Raw genomic sequence first — 15,264 nt, 5'->3', positions numbered from 1 at the left:
TGCTCAACACCACCTTCCCAGAGGAGGATTTTTAGGAGGTTATCCAGGGGACACACTGCTCCACTGTCTGGTCTCAGAACTCTGAATGTGGGGCAGGTGAGCTCTAGAGGTCACCTGCTTTGGCCTGTTTCATTCTGGACCTCACTGAGGGACCATCCTGGAAGGCTGTGTTGGCAAACAGCAGAACAAAATGGTCAGAATATTGCAATTGCCAGCACATTTAATTCAATTCCTCCAACACTGATGGGGCCTGCTTTGTGACTCAGAAGGTTCCAGCCCTTAGAGATCATGAGGCCAAGTGCAGGAGGCAGAAATACACAGGGCAATTAGACAACACATAAAAATAAATTCCAGGAAACGTCAAAGTCAGGATGAGCAGCCCAGTGAAAGGAAGGATCGGGGGCGCCTGGGTGGCTCAGTGGGTTAAGACTCTGCCTTCGGCTCAGGTCATGATCCCAGGGTCCTGGGATCGAGCCCCAAATGTGGCTCCCTGCTCAGCGGGGAGCCTGCTTCCCCCTCTCACCCTCTGCCTGCCTCTCTGCCTACTTGTGATCTCTGTCAAATAAATAAATAAAATCTTTAAAAAAAAAAAAAAAAGAAGAAAGGAAGGAAGGAAGGATCAGTATTCACTGGGGCATCAGGAAGGCTCCCCAGAGGAGGTGGCATTTCAGCCAGGTCTGTGAGGACAAGTAGGATTTCAGCAGATAAAGGTGTAGGGAAGAGCATTTCATAAAAGGGAAAAGCACAGGCAATGGTAGTCAGAGGTGAGAGACAGAGGCAGTGCTGGAAACAGTAAGGTGTCTATGGTGGAAGGGTGGGCTTTGAGGGGGAAGGTGGGCAGATGTCGGTGCTCAGATCATAGAGGGCTTTGGTGAGCCCCAGGGACTCTAGATTTAAACCGTAGGCCACCTGCCCTCAAAATAGAGTGGGGCCGGCCCAGGGACACTGGCACCAGCAGTCCCACTTCCAGGAATTATCCAGCAGCCTTGCCTTATGCACATGGGAAAGGGGGGTGCAAAGGGCTCTTCTTGAAAGAGGATTTTTTTGGAAACCTTGAAAGAAAAATAATTTGTATTTGCAAAAACCTGCAAATACCCAAGTGCCCATTAGGAGACTAGATAAGCAAATTGTGATCCAGGACACTATGGAAGAGTGTGCAGCTGTGAAAAGGGATAAGGTTGCTCTAAGTACTGATGAAAAGCTCTCTAAAGCACGCTGCTATGTAAAAACAACAGGAGGTAGAACAGGGATTACGGTATCTGTCTTAGTTTGGGTTCTCTCAGAAGCAGACCCAGAGCCAAGAATCTGGGTACTGTTGGGAGGTGATTCTAGGAAGCACATGGAGGGAGGGGGAAGCAAGACAAGACAATAAAGGTTGCATTCCTGAGCTGCAGGCAGGTGGGCGAAGTTCCACTGGGAACTCGGGGTGACAGGAGAACATGCAAATCAGGGCCCCGCTGAGGGCCGAGGGAGCTGGGGTGTGTATTCCCCATGTCCCCCTGCGCCAGCGGAGGGCTGCCTGGGGGCACTAACTTCCCTTCCGCCCTCCCCGTGCAGCCGGAGAGAAAGCCGTCAGCTGGACCATGTCTGCTACTGAACGGCACTGACTATCTGGTACTTCTGCTTCTCTGGGGAAGGGTACCCAGAAAAGCAGAAATGGGGTAACTGGAAGAAAAGGATAGGAGAGGGGCTTTTTACTATGATTTTTTAGAATTAAAAAAATAAGCCTTTTATCGTTGAACAATTTTAGATTATTCCAGGTTGCTAAGAGTACAGAAAGCTCCCATGTAAACTTCCCCCCGGTTTCCCCTACTGTGAACATTTTATATAACAATGGTACATGTGTTCAAACTAAGAAATTAGTGTTGGTCCATTACTATTAACTAAAGTCCAGACTTTATTTGGAATTCACCAAGACCATTAATATCCTTTCTCTGTTTCAGGATCCAATCCAGGAAACCGCACGGCATTTAGTCTTCAAAATATTGATCTACACGGATATACTGTGTATTCTACAAATTTATTAAAAAATAATAAATTGCAGGCAGGGGTCATTGAAGGCTTCTGAGCAGGCATGACCTGGGCCGAGGTGAGCGGACAGAGCTTCCGCCCTGGATGCCCCCGAGAGGTCAGCCTGGGAGGGGAGCAAGCAGCACACAGCGGGGAAGGCTCCCTGGTGTTGGTGGCTCCCTTTTCCCCAAAAGCCAGCAGAAGCTGTAGCAGAGGCTGTGGGAGTGCTGTCCGTATCCCCTGGGAACTCACCTCTATGAACCAAGGCTGCTTCCAAGCGCCTGTAACTCTGTCCAAACAAGAGCTCAACCCATGCACAAGGCAAACAGGAAATATTGGGGAGCTCATGACCCCAGAAGTAGCCTCAACCGTGATGGAGGGGGACTGGTACATATACTTGGCCTCCTTCCCCGTTGGGTGCTGGTAACCCCGAGTTACCTTCTCCTCGTTCTCCCAGGGTCCCCAGCTGTGCGTAGCAGTACCCGCCTAGATAATCCTTTATTGGCTCCTTTTCCTTCCCTTCTTACTCCCCAACAAGGCTTTCCTGGGATCATCCCCCAAAATATTTTCCTGCAATCTTTGTCTCTGGGTCTCCAGGAAAACCCCAACCTCCCGCCCCCCTGAGCCAGATCCCTAGGCTGTCCGTACCTGGACCCCTGCCTTACCCCACCCTCACCCCCAGCAGCCTCGCACCTGGGAAGCATATGCACAGGGTTGTCTGTGGCTCCCCGAACATGACAGTTTCAGATGTCTATGACTTTACCCATGCCGTTCCCTCTGCCTGCAACGGACTCCCTCCTTGGCTGCCCAGGAACTTCTGCTCATGTCAGTGGCGCATCCCGAGCGCCATCTCATCTGAATGTCTCTGACTCTGGGCAGGCGCATGGCGCTTGAATCATCCCTCCAGCAAATCTGGAATCCTCTCTCCCACATTCTGTGAGCTCCGCGAGGGCAAAGATGCTTCTGAGTCTGATACAGAGCCTGGTATGTACAGCATACATACTCTCTTCTCACAGAGCCTGGTATGTACAGCAGGTGCTTAATAAAAGGCTGGTGAGCAAATGAGTGAAGGAACAAATGAATGAATGGAACAAGGCAGGAAGATGTGAATGACCCTTTAGGGTCACATTTAAAAAGGGAGAAATACTGCTCACTGAGAGACTGCTGCACTGGGCCCTTTAAGACCTGCTATCATTTGACCTCCACACTTTTGAGACTGACTGATGTGTCATTTATTCTGAAGGACAGGAGAGGAGACTGAGGCTCAGAGGTGAGGAGACCTGCTTGGTAAGTAGCAGAACTAGGGTTCAAACAGGCTTTCCACTGCCACCTGCACCTGCCCGCCCCCTCCCCAAGCTGGAGCCCAGAGCCTTGGCTGGACCCTTAACCTACAATATGAGCTCAGGCTGGCCCCTGCTGGCCTCTGAGCCTCAGTTTCCCCACCTGCCCCATGTGGGGTCGGCCGGAATAGGAAGACTTCCAGATCTCTTACAGCTCACACGGTTTGGGACTCCAGGGTCTGCCTGCTGAATGCCCTAGATGAAGGGGACTCAGCCCTGCTGCCCTCTCTCCCGGGACTGGGAGGCGGGTCAGGCATAGGACTTGGCAATTTCAAGGCTGTGTTCAAGGTCAAGAAGCATCCGTGATATCTAGATATCCAGCTGTGAGGCGTGTTCCCTGTTTAAAGAAGGAGTCAGGGGCACCTGGGTGGCTCAGTCAGTTAAGTGGCTGCCTTTGGCTCAGGTCATGATCCCAGGATCCTGGGATGGAGCCCCATGTCGGGCTCCCTGCTCGCGGAGGGAGTAGGGAGCTTCTCCCTCTCCCTCTGCCCCTCTCCCCATTTGTGTAGGCTCTCTCTCAAACAAATAAAATCTTTTTAAAAAGAGAGAGAGTCAATGACTGGGGACCATCCCTCAGGTCCCCTGTCACTCCTCCCCAGCCCTGTGACCAAGACGTGGAAGGCATCTGTGCCTGGCAGAGTAGAGGTCACTCATCTCACATGACGTCAAGGGTGAACATTTCACCTCCAACTAAGCCCTCACGGCGGTGAGGGGCTGAAAGGCGGAACAAAGAGCACAGCGCCCCACTGTGTGGCCCCAGCTCCCAGCAGCAGCCTTCACGACCTTGGCGTTCTGAGGCAGCCGCCCCAGCTTCCTCACAGACGCCAACACTGTGTTTTGATCATTGCCTCAAGGCTTTCGAGGAAGCATCTCCGGGCCCAATGAGCTGTTCTTATCTTGGACCCTTCTCTCAGGGACCAGCCTGGCACAGTTTCTGGGGCCCATTTGGGTCTTGATGTTCCAATATAGGTGTGCTAACTTTGGGGTTCCTCACTCTGCCTCTCCCTCTCTCGCACACTTAACAAGTCACCAGGCAGTCTTGGGGGCAGCATCCAATACCCTAATCTGGTCCTTGCCCCCCATCCCATGTCCTCTGCATGGCTGGATCCCCATCAGCTCTGTTCCAACGGGCCCCCAGACCCCTGCAGGCTCTCTGGCACGTCTGCCATCCTTATTAAAATAGCACACAAGCCCAGGATGTGTTTAACAAAACAAAACAAAACAAAACAAAACAAAACAAAACAAAAAAACAAGTTTCCCTCCCACCTGGGCCGCCCAGGGAATTTCTCGTGTGGTCTTCCAGAAATGACCCATGCCTCTCTCACGTGGGTATACCTACCAATTCTTACAATAACTGACACTCGTGTAGCCTCACTACGCGTCACACTCCGTTCCAAGCACTGTGCCGCAAACATGAACTCACTTCAAGCCCCAGGAGCCCTCGACGGAGTTAACTACCACCGACTCACTCGCGAGGAGACGAAGGCACCCTCAAAGACCAACTTGCCCCAGTGGCAGAGCTGGGACTTAACCTCTCTCCGCATCCTGCTGACTCCAGCCAGGGCCTCCTTTACTGAGGACACTCCCCCAACATTTGCAATCCGCCCCCCTTCTGCCTCAGCTCTTCCCAGGTCACCCTCCCTCGAGGTCCCTGTTTGTGCTGTTCCCTCAGCCGTGAATGCCCTTCTCTTCCCCGGGGGGTCTGGAGCAAGGTCTGGCTCACACACCCTTCCTACAGAGGCGCTTCCTGACCAGCTCACCGACGACCCCTCTTGTCTGTGACTCTGATGACTGTCTGTCCCTCCGGGGACCTCCCACGCCTTGGGAAGCCTGCTGGAGCATCTCTCTCACTGTGCTGGAATGAGCTGTCAGCGTCCCCACTGGACTGGGGGCTCCCCACAAGCGGGGATGGCATCTTCATACTGGCTTCATTCATTCTTTCATTCAACAAATATTTGTAAACGCCTCCCATGAGCTAGGCCAGTGTGCACCGGCAGAGCGGTGTTGTGGGGGAGACCAACATTACACACGGAAATGCCAACCCTGCGCGCCCATCCCTCTGCGCCCCTCACTCCACTCCACCCCCTCACACACTGTTTCTCTAGAGAAGCTTTCAGAAAAAGCTCTCTGCAAGGGGAGATGGATGAGACAGCATCCAATCGTTTCAGCAGTGCAGGGAGGCACCAATGGCAGCCTACCTGCCCTGAGACACGCCTTCGGCACTTCTCCTGGTGCCTGGAGACGGTGCCTTCTGGGGGAACATTCTAGAGCCTACTTTGATGCCCTCTGAGGACTCTGGGGGTGACCATGGGCCTCTCTCGCATGTCCAGCTCGCGAGTTCTGCCACTTGGTGCTACTGACCCTGGGTTTGCTTTACACAGCCCTGCAGGAGATCCCATGAATCACCAAATCCAACCCCCATTATGCATATGGGGAAACGGGCACTTGGCGGGGTCACCTGACACAGAACAGCACTCCCCAAATTTCATAGTCCAATCTTGTGGTAGCCAGCACCCCAGATGGCTCTTAAAGGGTTTCATCTCCTGGTACGGATACCCTCAAATTTAGTCCCCACCTACACAGACGAGGGCTGACCTGTGGGATCAGTAGGACACTGTGGAAATGAGAGTATGTGACTTCCAGAGCTAAGTTATAAAAGATACTGTCATTTCCATTTTTCTCTCTTGGATCTCTCGCTCTGGGGGAGGCCCGGCCACCACGTCATAAAGGTACGCAAGCAGCCCTGGGGAGCAGACCACATGGCAAGGCCTCCTACCTGTGCCTACCCTACGCGCAAGCAAGCCTTCAGATGACCGCAGCCCTAGATGACATCTGAACTGCAACCTCATGAGAGATCCCTGAGCCCCAACCACTCAGCTAAGCTACGCCCACATTCCTCACCTACAGAAACCATGTGTAATAATATACGTTTATTGCTGTTTTCGGCTGCTATGCTTTGGGCTACTTTGGCATGCAACAATAGATAACCAATACAGGTCTCTTTGGAAACATGTTGACTTTTGCTTGCATGCTTCCAGGGGTGGGCAGCTCACTACTTAACAAACCCATCTTCTTCACTGAAGAATTCAGACTATCTCTCTCTCTCTGGGGTGTCCTCCTTGGCCACAGCTCTGCCCCCTGGGATTATGGAATACACAGAGATGGCATCTCCTCTGGCCTCCTTTCCTGCCAGGTCTATAGCCCTGGGCACAGCCACCCCACTTCCTGGCCTCTTTTCTCAGAGAAGAAGACTCCAGGATCCTTCCCGCTCTGCCCTCTTCTCCAGGGATAATCCAGATTATCACAGACCTGAGTGGCGAAGAAGAAATCATACCTCCTACAGAACGGGGCAGATCCAGGTTGAATCCCAATTCCTTCATCTATGTGACCCTGAGTAAGTTGCTTCCCCTTTTTGAGCCGCTATAACACGTGGGTAGACACGGAGGGTCCCTAGGAGGAGTACACGGGTTAATGCAATGACGGTGCACACAGCACAACAGTGGTGATAATGTCATTCACTTGGTGCATATGATCTGCCATGCATTTGACACACAATAACTCATTTAACAGTCCTGCCGGGGAACGCAGATTGTGCCTCCCGAGCAAACAGCCCAGAGAAGTGGCGTGACCTACATAGCCGGAAGGTAGTGGAGCTGAAATCTGAACCCCAAACAACTGTGCCCAGGTCAAGAGCTCGCCTAGGGAAGGGGCAGTTCCTTTCTGCCAGCTGTCCTCATCGGCAGAGCTCCAGCAAGGAACTGAGACTCAGTGCCCCCACCCCCCACAGGGTGACGCGTGTCTTCCTGGCCCTGCTCATTTGCAGCAGTGAACGGTTTCACAGTTCATCTGTGGAACAGAAGCGTGTCGTGAACCCAACAACCTGCTCAGGCCTGCCGCCACCTCCAGCTTCCTCCCTGCCTCTCTTCCTGTGGCTCACTCGGCCCCAGCCACACTGGTTTTCCTGTTCCTCAAACTCCCCAAGGCCTGTCCCACCTCAGAGCCTTTGCACTTGCTGAACCCTCCTTTGGGAATAATTTCCCCAATTCAGATCTAGGCTTCTGGGAGGCCTGGCCTGATGCTTCCAAAAAACAGGTGCTCCCTGTTTCTCTCCAACATGGCAGACCGTGTCCTTGGCACAACTCATCTCTGTCAAAAGAGGCCATTGCTTCCTGCCCCTTCCTCCCGGATCACGAGCCCTGCAAAGGTGGCTGTCCACAGCGGCACCGGTGGCTCTGTCAGACGCATGGACACTAGCTTCTGGGGTGCCAGTGCCTGGTTCAGCACTGGGGGGAGGAGGGGTGGAGGATGGGGGTTGCTGCAAACCGATTTTGCAAGCGAGGCCATGCGGCTCTCAGGAAGGAAGAGCGACCTGCGGAGGTCACACGAGGGCTAAAGTGGCAGCAGTCTCTCCGCTCAGAAACCCCCTCCTCGGCTAGGACTGTCTGGACCCGCCAGGGAGGCGGTTGGATGCTGCTTGGTATTCTACCTGGCACTGCTTGGAATGGAATAAAATATTTATCTGTGGCTGGAGGTTTGCAGAGGACATTTGAGATGGATCGCGTTTTCATGTGCCTATGAAATCTAATTGGATTCATTGTAGCATATTTCGTTTCTTGGAACAGACTCATCATTTTCCCAGGGAACGGAAGCCTCTGCCACCCAGGACTGGGCGGGAGCTGGTTTGGCTTGAGGCGGCCCGATTGGCTGTGCCCTGGTGGGGTCTCTGGTTGCTCAGGGGGCAAGTGGCAGAGGAGCTGCGTCTCACCTCTTTGTGGGGTGGCCTGATTTCCTCTGAGGTTCCCAGCCAGAGAGGGCTAGTTCCTCCGACAGAGAGAAGAATTCCTCAAGAAGAGCTAAAGGCATTCCCCTACCCTCCAACCCAGTGCCCTGCGACAACCCGTGACTAGGCTCCAAATCACTGCTCCCCTCTGCCCTATCTTTGGGACCCCGTTTGCTGCAGCCGACCCCTCCTGTCCCCTCACCCTTCTGCCCCAAGCACTTTACTGGTCTCCTGCCTCCATGTTCCCTTGACTCCAAAGTGGGAAAATTCCTCCTCAAGTACAAGCTTCCAGTTCTGCCTCCCACTGCCATAGGAACAAGGGCAGGCCTCTTCTCTCTCCCCGGGCCTCAGTTTCCCCTGAATGGAAGGTGCTGGGCTCTAGGGGTCGTTTTCAACCCCAAACAAACCCATCAGACCCCAAGACCCATTTTTATAGCAAATACCTGGTAACGTCCCCTTTACTATCCTGAAATGAAATCCATAGATCATGCTACACACATAATTAAAAAACACAATGCCTTAACTGAAATATAAAAGAGAAGTGAAAGGAAAGTAATTCATAATATAGCATATCATCAAGCAGGAAAGCCCGATCCCAGCTCCACCAGAAGGCATCACGAAGGAATCAGATGCTGGTATGGACACCCAGAATCAGAAACAGTTCTGTGCGCAAAGAGAGAAAGATGTGCTGTTGAATCAGCTACTCTAATCCCACAAGTACCACAAGCCGTAGTGGGGTGTGGTGTGTGTGTGTGATTTTTCTAAACCGGCGACCAACTCTTGGTAAAGTTCTGGACAAACAGGCAAACCATAGCTTTCCCTTGGTATTCGTGATAGTTACATTCTTGGAAAATCCAGGGTATACTGAAAGAGTGAAGAGAACACGTCATGCGTGCATATGACTTACAGCAAGGGGACGGGCTTGTGGAATTAGAAACAGATTTTTAAATTTTTATTTATTTATTTTTTTGCCTGCTGGAATGGCCGGCAGGACATTTGAGAGTCATGTGGAATGCAGGTGGGACTTTTCTTCATTGCGAGGGACTGGCTGGCCAGAGCCCCCGTTCTCTGTCCTCTAAACACTAGGAGCACCTGCCTAATTCCTGTGGTGACAAACTGAGGGGACAGCGCTGTCGCCATGGGAGCCTCTAAACTAGAGGCTGGATGGAGGATGTAGAGCTTGCCCCTGATGCTGTTTCCTGCAGCCGGGGCAGACATGGCTAATCAAAAGCTCACTCCCTCGCTGAACGGGTAAAGTCTGGAATCCTCAAATTGGCGCTCTGTGCAACCTGCGAGAACTGGCTCATGTGTTGAAACTTGGCTCAGCATCGAAGCTCACTCAACTTACAAATATTTATTGAATTTGACAGAGCTGAATGAAGGATCTGCAAGGTTCTTTTCAGCTTTAGGCTCAGGATTCCCTGCCCCTCCCCGAGCTCCAAGGCCACCCGTGGCTCCCCACTGCTGACAGAAGGCAGCCCAGCTCCCTTAGTCTGACATTCTGAGCTTTCCCTGATAGCAATGACACATGTGTGCACAAGACTTCAGAGACTGCAAAGCATGCATGATCTGATTTGATTCCTGCTTGGCACTGTGAAGCAGGCAGGCTGGGGGGTATCGGCCCATTGCACAGATAAGAAAACCAAGGATCTTTGAGCAAAAGCGATTTACCCAAGGTCACAGGGCTGGGAAGTAGTCAGCAATAGAACCCAGTTTTCTTGAGTGTAAAACCCTCATCTGGTCCAGCCTGTGCTTTTCAGCTCCCTCCTGTCTCAGGTAATTCTAGCCCAGTCACGTCATTCCCGGACAACCGCCGTGTAGTGGCTCAGAGCCGGAGAGCCAGAGTCAGACTGTATGTGGCTGGCTTCAAATCGCGGCTCCACCACTTGGAGCTGTGTGACCTGGGGCAAGTTACCTAACCTCTCTGGCTTCTGTTTTCTCATCTCTAAAATGGAGATGATAATGAGTTCTATCTCATGGAGCTCTTGAGGAGATTAAATGAGTCAATTCATGCAAAATGTTTAGCACAGTGCCAGGTGAGCATTTAAGAGCTCAATAGATGTGCACTGGAATTAGTATTATTAATCTCATAGTTCCTGCCATCTAGCGCACTCTTCTGTATGGCCATGTTCATTGAAACTGGTCTCATCCCACCATCCTGGGGTCAATATGTACTCCAATAAACATCACTCCTTGACCCTGCCACCTCAGTGAGATTCATCTTACCTTCTGTGGATTTCCAGCAAATTCTACCAATGATTCCATTTCTTTCTGCAAGTTACTCCCTTCCTGCACACCTTCCCTCTGGGTGGAATGCTCTTTCTGCATTGCCTGCCAGGCTACCACTTACATCTTCAAATAGCACCTCCTCCGGGAAGCCTTTCTGGAGACAAACAGACTGGGCCAGGAATCTCCTCTTGGCTCACACCAGAATCAACATGGACCATTAAGAATACAGTGAAGGGGCGCCTGGGTGGCTCAGTGGGTTAAGCCTCTGCCTTCAGCTCAGGTCATGATCTCAGGGTCCTGGGATCGAGTCCCGCATCGGGCTCTCTGCTCAGCAGGGAGTCTGCTTCCTCCTCTCTCTCTGCTTGCCTCTCTGCCTACTTGTGATCTCTGTCTGTCAAATAAATAAAATCTTTAAAAAAAAAAAGAATACAGTGAAAATCCCAACTCCGGTGATTAGAAAACATGTGTTTTTTTCAAACATGTATGCAACATTTACAAAAACTGGCCATGTATTGGGCCATACTAGACTGGCCATTAGTCTGAGCTAATAAGAAAAATAGTGTCATATGTACATTTTTCTAAAACCATAAAGCAATGATGAAAGATAGCTAAAAATCATCCATATGTTCAAAGATTTAAAAATATATACGCCTGGGTGGCGCCTGGGTGGCACCTGGGTGGCCCAGTGGGTTAAACCGCTGCCTTCGGCTCAGGTCATGATCTTGGGGTCCTGGGATCGAGTCCCGCATCGGGCTCTCTGCTCAGCAGGGAGCCTGCTTCCCTCTCTCTCTCTCTCTGCCTGCCTCTCCATCTACTTGTGATTTCTGTCAATAAATAAATAAAATCTTTAAAAAAAAAAATACATACTTCTGAACAACTCATGGGCTGAGGAAGAAACCAAAAGGGAAATCAGAAAATACTTACAAGTGAATGATAATGAAAGCAAAACAGGTCAGCACTTGTGGGAGTGCAGCTAAAGCAGTACCTAGAGACACAGGTATAGCCTGAAGTACTTATATTAGAAAAGTAGACTGAAAACTAGTATGGTGAGAAGCCAAATCAAGAAATTGGAAAAAGAACACTCAAATAAATCCAGGGTGGAGCCCTGGCCAACTTCCACATCCGCCTCCCTGATCACTTTGCACAGGGGTTGTATGGGCTGGTCCAGGGCTTGGGGTACTGGAGGGTTGGAGCAAGTGTCCATTGAATGGCTGTGGGTACACAGGTTTGGTTTCTCACTATTGCATTTTTTTGTGTTTCTCAAGCTGGGTTCCCAGAGCAACTGTATCAGATTGTTTGGGTCCACCTGAATCTAAATGGGAAGAAACCCCAGAATCTATCTTTTCTGACAAGCTCTTGGGCAATCCCAGGTGTGCAGAGACTGACTTCAAGGTGAAGGAGAGCAGGAAAGTCCCAGGAAAAAGTGTGAGGTCAGGTGTGTCTGTCAAGGGAAACCACCCTTCCCTTAGGGACCCTCCTTCCCACTGATTTTCCATAACCTGCATGTCTCAAATTCAAGCTTTCGTTTAGTTGCCTGAAATACAGGAATAAAGACAAGCTATTCCCTGGTACCTCTAGAGCCCAGTGTTTTTCTTGCCAGGAATTGTGCCCGGGGTACAGGTCAACATCCTATTACAGGGGGTAGCATTGTTGATGAGTTGGTCTTCAAGGGGCCCAGCTTGCAAGGCCCATCCTTCTTCCTCTGAGTCATTTGCATACAACACCCAGGATAGCAGGCAGGGCGAGGTTCCCTGGTTACAGATGAAGAAACAGGATGATTTAGGCTGCCTCTGGGTGACAAGATCCTCAAAGGGGCCCTAGGATTACTACAGGAGGGCAAACCTCCTCATTCCTATCCCTCATGGGTTCCTGGCCTGCGTGTGTGTGTGTGTGTGTGTGTGTGCACACGCGCATGCACAGGGTGAGGGGTGAGGGCTGGGAGGCCCCTGGTCCCGTGCTATCCAGTCATTCTCTTAGACTCGGGAACACAACACCCAGAAAAGGTCCTGAGATGGTCGAATGGCCATACTCACTGCTCTCCTAGGGTGCTGAGGGTAGATGTCTGCCTGAACTTGCCCAGCAAAGAAGAGGTCTATCTGGGGCTGGAACTCGGGGCTCCAGACTCTGGGGCCTGGCCCCTCTCCTCAGCACAAAGCTGCCTTCTTCCTCAGTAGACTGGAGTGCCGCCGTCATGCTTTCATGGGAATGGGGCTCCCATGACAGCTGCATTTGCAGGTGTGGCCTCAGCGCTGCTGGTGAGGGCTGGGCAGGAAGGCTGGGCCTGGGCAGGCCTGGGCTCCACCCCGATCAGCCTGTCCAGTCTCAGGGACCCCTGGCACCTCACAAAGCCTCGTACCCTCCCCCATAAAGTGGGAAAATAGTGTTCGTGCCTACCCCATGGAACTGTAAGGGTTCCAAGTCATAAGATGTGTGTGAGGGCCGAGCGCCTGCAATGCCCCAGGGCTAAGGATGGGGGCAGGAGCTCAGCTCCGTTACCAACCACTGAGGGCCAGGCGCTGGGCCGAGTGCTTTAGGAATACTGGGTTGACAGGACATTTGCTGAGTATCTATGATGTGTCAGGCAATCCAGGTTCTGGGGTACAGCCCACGGGCCAAGTTCCGGCCTCACAAAACCTCCGTTCTGGGGGGGAGACAGACAACAGACAAGTGTATAGAATGTAACCTCAGGTAACAATACCTTTTTGGAAGCCAATTAGAGCAGGTGAAAGCAGGGGTGATGAGCAGTCAGGAAAAGCTTTCTGGAAAAGCAATATTTGGGCAGAAGTGAGGGGTGAGCCCTGGGGATCCACGGGGAAAGATACTCCTCTACCTGGAGTAGAGGAGTGACAGCAAGGGGGCAGCTGGTGTGAGAGTGTCTGAGTGTGTCAGAGGGTGAAATTGTTGTCCAAGTATAAGTGCAAGTGTGTCAGCGTGTGTGTTGTGTCCGTGTGCACCATGTTGGCGGGCATGACAGTGCGAGTGTGTGAGTCTGTGTGTTAGGTGAGAGGCTTGTCAAGGGTGCCCACGTGTCTGGAGCAGAGGGAGTGAGGGGAATTGTGTCAGTGTGTGAGACAGAGTGAGTGCGTCAGTGTGTGTGACAGTGTGCGTGTGTGTGCCAGTGTGTGTGATAGGGAGTGCATCAGTGTGTGTGTGCCGGTGTGTGTGAGTGTGCCAGCATGTGTGTGACAGTGAGTGCATCAGTGTGAGTGTGCCAGCGTGTGTGTGTGACAGAGTCCAAGAGTGTGTGTGTGACAGTGTATGTGCATGAGTGTACAGACTGTGTGTGTGACAGTGAGTGCATCAGGGTGTGTGACAGTGTATGTGTGTGAGTGTGCCAGTGTGTGTGTGATTGAGCACATCAGTGTGTGTGACAATGTACATGTGTGTGCGCCAGTGTGCGTGAGTGTGCCAGCATGTGTATGTGTGATAGCGTATCAGTTTGTGTGACCATGTGTGTGAGTGTGCCAGCATCTGTGTGACAGAGTGAGTGCATCCGTGTGTGTGACAGTTTATGTGTGAGAGTGTGCTAGCATGTGTGTGGGTGAGGGGCTTAGTCCGGCGGGTGGTGTGGCCGGAGCAGATGCAGCGAACAGGAAGAGCGTGTCTGGGGAGGGGCAGGCCAGGCAGGGACCCCTAGGCCCCAGTGCAGACGATCCCCTACACGAGGCACCCCTCCTCTTCGGGCAGCACAAGCAGGGTGGAGGAACCGTGTTCCAGCCCAGGCAGGGGCACACCAGCAGCCACCCATTCCACGTGGCCTCAACTAGCATTGCTGGAACCTGGAGCCGATCCTGAATGAGAGGTGTGTCTGGGGAAAGGCCCCTAAAACCTGAGGCTTCAGAAGCCAGAGCCCCGTGGATGTGGGAGGCAAGGCGGGTCGAATCTGGGTCACAGAGGAGCTGGGCGGGGAGCGCGAAAGGGGGGCAGAGGCAAGCCACCTGGGGCTGGGGCGGGTGGGGGCGGCCTCTCCATGGAGACAGCATTTGGAAGCACCACTGGAATTACTCACGGAGGCCCGTGTGCACACGTGCGTGCACCCAGGGCCACGTGCACAGGCACGCACCGCAGAGCCCACGCAATCCCCGCTCGGCTCGGAAGTCACTTAATGATTGACATCACGCCCCAGAGGAGGTGGGGGGCCATGGAGTCGACCTCAGGAATACGGTGCCTGCGGGCAGGCCCCCGGGAAGACCAACAGGCCCAGGGTTCCCCGGTACCCCCTGCAGCCTCCCACTCCCAGGGGGCAGAGGTACAGAGCAGCACTCCCGGGCAGAGTTCCGGCAGCCCTATTCTGCACAGGCCCCGTGGAAACCACAAGAAACATGGCCCCCACCCTGAGGGGCAACGAGTCAGTCTCTCAAGGGAGAGACAGCGTGAATAAACCATGCAGGTGGATGAAAGTAGCAGCAGAGACCAGAGCTCGGGAGACGGGGCAGGTAGGCAAAGGAGAGCACTGAAGGACAGGAAGTCAGACAAGGCTTTCTGGAGAAAGTGAGGTTTGATCTGAGGTTCGAAGGATAAGTAGGAATCGACAGGAAGCGGGTGTGTGTGTGTTTCAGGCAGAGGAGTGTGTCCAAAGGCCCTGAGATTCACAGGTTTGGGGAAATAGAAAGAGGACAGCACCGCATGAGGGATGAAAGTGTACCGCGGAACTCAATCTTCCCTGTGCATACAGTAGGGCCCAGAGCCAAGGCTGTGGGCTGGCAAGGAGATGCGTCCCTGAGTCCCCACCCCGGCTGGCTCCAGGCTGGCCAAGAGAGAGGCCGGAGTTGGGATGCACTCATTCCCTGTGCGATTTTCCTTCTCTGAGCCTTGGTTCTTCATCCAAACAACGGAGACCCCAGCGCATGCCTCATCTCAGGACCCCGTGTGTCAAAGCCACGGAAGGTGCGGGCACATGGCACG

At 52.6% G+C, this 15,264-nt stretch overlaps 1 protein-coding gene across 2 annotated transcripts in view; it reads right to left on the bottom strand.

The window, feature by feature from the left end:
• The window catches only part of DLGAP4 (DLG associated protein 4), a 136,483-nt gene that overhangs the window by 97,104 nt on the left and 24,115 nt on the right, over positions 1 to 15,264 (bottom strand). The window lies entirely within an intron of this gene.

Source organism: Mustela putorius, unplaced genomic scaffold, assembly GCF_011764305.1.
Source record: "Mustela putorius furo isolate JIRA1106 unplaced genomic scaffold, ASM1176430v1.1 tig00000743_pilon_pilon_pilon, whole genome shotgun sequence".
In the NCBI taxonomy this organism is placed as follows: Eukaryota; Metazoa; Chordata; class Mammalia; order Carnivora; family Mustelidae; genus Mustela; species Mustela putorius.
The sequence above is the reverse complement of the archived record's forward strand: the minus strand, read 5'-3'. Positions and strand labels throughout refer to the sequence as shown.